At 44.2% G+C, this 6,203-nt stretch overlaps 1 pseudogene; it reads right to left on the minus strand.

Annotated features, from left to right (window-relative positions):
- Positions 1-243: 243 nt before the first annotated feature.
- Positions 244-593, minus strand: LOC102479790 (small nuclear ribonucleoprotein Sm D2 pseudogene; annotated as a pseudogene).
- Positions 594-6,203: the final 5,610 nt, after the last annotated feature.

Here is a 6,203-nt window from a genome sequence, read left to right on the forward strand (position 1 = left end):
TCCTCATAACTTTCCAGTCCTCAGAAACAACACAAAACATTGATCCCAGTCTAATGACCTCACAAAGTAGGTTTTTAAAATTTTACTCTTTTCAGATCTTTTTAAGGGACCCAAACATTTTAATATAATTTATTTGTTTGTTTGTTTGTTTGTTTTTAGAAAAACACAGGATTTTCTTATTCCCATCACAAAGAACAGGTCTTGGCAGGACAGGGAGTGCATTCTGACAGTGGGAGAGAGGCTCTATTTGCCAGCCATGAGTAGATTCCACAGGACCACGATGACTGAGTCCCCACACAGAAACATCTTGGAGATGTAGCGGTCCTTGTTGACTGGCTTGGACTTTTTCTTGCCCTTGCCACTCTTGGGAACCTCAGTCCATATCTCCTTCATGTTCTCCAGCACCATGTTGCGGTGCCTGTCAAAGGCCTTCACATGGCCCAGGAGTTTCTTGTTGTTACGGCAGTTGATGAGTACTTGGGTGATGTTCTTGACTATGTGAGCATAGGGAATGGACCCATGTTAAATTCCTCCTCCCACTTCTGCAGCTCCTCTGGAGTCATGTCACTTTTGGACTTGTTGAGGAGGCTCATGGTGCTGACTACACTCTAAAGTCACTCTTGTCTGCTCTGCATTGCTTTAGCCTTGAATACAATTTGTTTTAATAAACTGAAAGTAGAATCAATCTAACACCCTCTCACCAAAACAGTCATTATTACCAAGCTCATTGCCATATTTGTGAGCAGAAAGTCAGCACAAATATATCATTTCTGACTCTCCAAAGACACTCTGTTATGTTTTGGATAATGGTTTGTCTCCCAAATGTTCATGTATTGGAACTTGGTTGTATTATAAGGATGCTGAGTGAAAATTTAATTCTTTCATGGAGTATCAGGTTGAGACCTTTGGATGTAATGGAGTCATTAGGGAGGGACCACCAAGAAAGAGTTCTGGCCTGTTTATAAAAGGGGGAAATGAGGCAGGCAGGGCCCACATGGATACAGATCAGAACAAGAGAAACTATGGACAGCCATTCTGCTCAAGGTTCTGCCATGTTTTAACCTCTCCAGAAGTTGGACCCTGGACCCTGGAACTTGACTATAAGCTGAATAAACATTGATTTCCTTATAAATAACCCAGTCTCAGGTATTTCAGTGAGCAACACAACGGACTAAGACAGCTTTTTCTAGGGAGGACTAAAATTTAGAGTTCTCTTATCCCAAGAGAAGCCTAACTCCTCAGACAACTGAAAATCCATTAGATTATAAAGGTCTGAGGGAGGAGTTCTGGGTTCCTGATCACTGATGCCCAGGCTCACTATTAATAACTATGAATAAAAATGAAAATAACACCTTCCTCAAAAACTGCTCTGGTATCCAATGTGTTCATACTTTATATTGCTCAGCCTGTCCCCACACCTAAAATCAGTAGACAAATAAATAAATAAACCTGAAACCTATATCTTGAAGAAACCTTTCCTCTCTCTAACCTGTGCTTACATGAGCACTGATTCCTTTTTTCTTCAGTACTCTAATTTTTTACTCCAAAGATGGAGCATCCCCTCAGCTCTCCAGACTCCAGATGTTAGGAGGAGGCTCCCAACTCCTTTGTCACAGACTCTGTGGAGAGGTGGCTCCTTTCCTTTCTCCACCCAGTAAGGCTGTGTAGAATGTAGGGCAGAGTAGGGGGTCATCAGTGGAGAAGGCGAGTGAAGAACAGGAAAGGGAGCCCTGAGAGCTTGGGGAGGGAATGAGGGATACAAAAACTGTATAAATTGTCCACTCTAGAAATACCAAGTTCTTTTGGCCAAGAACTTTCCACTAGATGGTCTTCCCTTTGAACTATTATTTTCCAATCCAGAGGTAAGCCTTTCTGGCTGAGAAGAAAAAGGTGTAGTCATTTTGTTGCATTTACCTCTCTCCATGTAGTTGAAACCACCATGACTGAAAGACATTGAAACAGAAAAACAAAATGCAAAACTGAATTTGCCAATGGTCCAAGGCAGGAGAATGGAAAATAATCATCCTGAGCTTGAGTACAAAGGAAGGAACTGAGCACAGTGAGGAGATCCCCATTGCTGTCCTTGGGGTATGTCTCTAACTTGGTCACAGTGGGTGGAGCAAAAAGAGTGTAACTCTCAGAATGCAAAGATGAGCTTATTCACCACTTTCTCCTTGTTCTTAGATTCTACTCAATTAACATGGTATGTTTTCACTGTGGAACAATAGTCAGAAAGTCAACTCTGATGAGGGTGGGCACTTGTCCAGGATTCTGGGGAATTTCCCAGCTAAGCAATGAAAGCTCAGTGTCCTAGACAACCTCACAGTCCTGATCAAATCAAGACAATTGACCAGTAACTCTGACCTGAATATTTCTGGTTGTAAATTCTATAATAGATTACTAATTAATTTATAGTTGCAGTAAATCAATCGAATGTTATTTTCAACTAATAGGAAACACATGCTTAATTTATGAAGGTTTCACCTTCTTAAGTGCCAATATGTGCCATTATGATACTTGGATCCAAGAGACATCTATGCAGTATGTATGCAAGCAGATGGCATCCAACAGTTGACAATGGCATGGCTGCTCATCCCATGATATGAGTAAAACAAAACACAGATTCAGAATCAGAAGGCCCTGGGTAACAATTCTAATTAGAATTAGAGCTGAATAACTTTGCAACAGCTATGTACTCTTCATAAACCTGAGTTCACTCATCCTTAAAACAGAAACTTAATAGTAACTGCTTCTTAGGGTGAAGAACATGAAGACCCAGAACACTGTACCCAGCACAGAGTAGCCTGTCACTGAAATATTTTCAGAGTATCGATGTCATTTCCCAAATTAGATTTTTTTTAACTTGGTAAATTATAATTATCATAATATTCTAGAATTTATTCTGCCAATAAAAATTCATAGATATCCTTATGCATATCTTTCAATGGTCCATTCTGAGCCCTGAAGCTGTGTTGACATTTTAAGGTGCAAAGAAAATCCTCCCTACTCAGTGTCCCTATCATTCAATCCTAGAAGACATGAATTAGAATTTGCCAGAAAGCAGACTCCAAATGCAAAATCCTCAACATGCATGTCACTTTGTGCGGTTTCTTTGGACTGGACATACACCTCTCATGAACTATTTTGATCTAGATTCTTAGGTCAAGGACATGAAGCATTGACAACAAGATGCCCCTCAACAATCACTACACAACCCTCAGACTGTGAGTATATTCTCACCCCAAGGAGCACCTCAGGGAGCTTTAATAGTTAACTCCCGTAAGTGTGCTTCAAATGAGTTTCATCAGCTCACACACGCGCCAATAGGACATTGCCACAGATGTTGTATCAAAAGCCACAGTTTGGTTCCACAATAGGCCGAAACATTCTGGCCATGATGGTGTGTGCCTGTAATCCTAGCTAGCTAGGAAGCTGGTGTGGGAGGGTTAGCATGTGAGACCCTGTCCAAAACTATCTATTTCCCTTTCTCCTTCTCTCTTTCATTAAGAAAGAAGTATAGAGCCTCTTGGTTCTTTAACTTCTCATAACAGCCCTGTTAAGTGTTCATTGTTCTGTACTTAAGGCCAAGAACACATAGCACTTATTAGCTTCTGGCTGCAAGCCCTAGAGGCCTGCTCTCTTTTCAGCAATTTGCTTTTTTGTCTCCTAACTTTACCAGGAACAGGAAAGAAAATACCAAGCATATCACTCCCTCCAGGGAAGCACTCTGGTTCATGACCTATGGCCCTAGGGCCCCATACCAGCAATTTGGATAGGAGGTATAAACTGTTATCTGAGAAGGGACTGGATATGGGCACCTGCAGCTGTATTGATAACCTTTTGCAGAGAAAGCCATGCAGAGGGGGTCACTAAGGCTTGTCAGGAGTCTTAGCGGTGAAGGAGAGCTCCTTGGGATGGGTGCAGCCCCTGGCATGTGGGCTCAGTTGACAAAGGTGTACAGAGCAGGAGAAATACACAAAGATAGAAACGACTTGGCCAGGTCAAGAGAGCAGATACAAATGAGGAGAGTATGAGATTTGGAGCTCAGGAAGAAAGGAGGAGAGACAGAGGAGGAAAGAAGAAAAGAGAAGGGGAAAAAAACGAGGGAAATAGAAAGCCAAAGAGAAAGAATGTGAGAGAGAGAGACACACACAAAGAGCTCTCCCTGAAGACGTCTATACCCTTTGTTTTTCCTGGCAGTGTTCCCAAATCAGAGTTGGCCTGCCTTGTGCATTTAATGCAATTCCCAGGGCCCACTCTATAGAGGGTAAGGGACTTTCCCTTCTTCTAGGGCATTCTGAATTCCCTATTTGGGAGCTTCTGTTGGTTGCTTCTCTAGAAGTTGCTGCAGCTGCCATGTGACATTCCACTGGGGAATATGAGAGCATCCCTCCTGCCGTGGGCTTCTCCATGGACTAGACCCAGCTAGTCCCTCAGGTGATCCCTGTGTTGCTTTCAAGCAGGAACCCTGCTCCAACACCTGCCTGCAGTCACACTACTAAGAAATCCTTTGAAGCAAGACCTTGTCTGACACATTCAGTCACTTCAGGGCTAAGTCTAGCACTGGCCCCCTCAGAAGTATCTGAACATAAGGCCAGAATGAGGCCTACAGAATACATGTCAAGACAGAGGACTGCTGTACCAGTTAGTGGTATAGTGATTAAGGCACCAGGGTCCAACAAGGCTGACTGCAGGGTTGAGTCTGGACCAGGAGGCTTGAAGAACATGCTGGATGCTTATGCAAGTGTGCTCAAGATCCAGAGGGGAGAATAGGGGAAAAAGGATTGCAGCATGACCATCCCCACTGGAGAGAGAGTGGGGGATTCCTTACGTTTTCTCTCTCTCTCTCTCTCTCATCTCTCTCCAGCAAGTACATGTCCCCTCTAGCAAACTTTAAAAAAATTAAAGATAGGGGACCCAAAAGTCCCCAAAATTATTAAAAATCAAGATGGCATCAATCCAGAAACATGGAGATTTTCCAGTTTAATCCCTTCCTCCTCCCATATCAAGGGGGAAATGAGACATTTTGTTTGGAGAGTATCTTGCAGCCTTTAAGCCATGGGGCCTTTTTGTTGGCAACAAACAAAAAATCTCCAAAGTGGAATAGGAAAGTAGGGAGAGGTCCAGGACCTTTAAGCCATGGGGTCTTTTCGTTGGCAACAAACAAAAAATCTCAAGTGGAATAGGAAAGTAGGGAGAGGTCCAGGAGAAAGGACTCAAGAGCCATGTGTTACCTGTACTGAGCAGCAAAGTCCAGAAAAAAAGCTGTGGACATCGTGCTGAGCAGGACCAAGAGTGAGCTCAACCCTGTTGTCTATATAGAGACACTCCTGAAATCCGATCTCATCCTTCCCCACATGGAGTTGAAGTCAGCCAAGCTGCAGGAGCTGAGGGTGCTACAAGATTAAGAAGGTACTTTATAGACAGAGACATAAAGTGTGGCTAGATGCTAATTAATACTTACCTTTCTCATCCATGGTCCTAATGCTGTGTTCCCTAGATTGCAAATTAATGACAGTCATTCCTCATTTCTTTTCTCAGTGGTCCCAGAGAAAGAATCACAATTTGGTCACAGGCCAACATGACCTCCTGCTTGGAGAGTCCTCCTGTCTTGATTAACTTATACTATTTTCACCTCTGCAATAATGTATAAGCCCCACAACCTTTGGGAGGTGGGGCAGGCCAGGAGTCTTCAGACAGGTGAATAACTGAGTCCAGAGAGACCAAGACACTAGTGCAAATTCATAAGGTGTCAGTGGCAGAACTAGAGTGAGGTCCCAGTTTCCTGAGAGGGTCTCTCCAAGTCTTCTCTGACACTTAAGGACAGAGGTTCAGAAACAGGCCCTTAGGGTGCCCAAGGTGTAAGTCAGTCATGGTAGAGCAGCTAGAGGACCGGCTACACTTCGTGTGAGAAATGCCTAGGTGGACAATATGTGTCTGTATCGTCATATATTTATCCTACCGGGATACCATAGCTCAGTCCTAGAGCCGTGTCATAGTGAAAGAACTCAGCACAAGGCCCTGTGGTAGACAGTCTGGCCATTTTCAAAAGGTTATACATGGTACCTTGACTCTGGGGGGTGCGCCACGCGGCCGGGTGGGGCTCACGCCCCGCCCCAGCACAGCCGCGCGCCGGGAACAGCCTGGCCGGCACCCCCCCACTCCGGGGGGCGCGCCATGCGGCCGGGGGGCCCACCCGCCCC

This window comes from Tupaia chinensis, unplaced genomic scaffold (assembly GCF_000334495.1).
Source record: "Tupaia chinensis unplaced genomic scaffold, TupChi_1.0 Scaffold000113_1, whole genome shotgun sequence".
In the NCBI taxonomy this organism is placed as follows: Eukaryota; Metazoa; Chordata; class Mammalia; order Scandentia; family Tupaiidae; genus Tupaia; species Tupaia belangeri.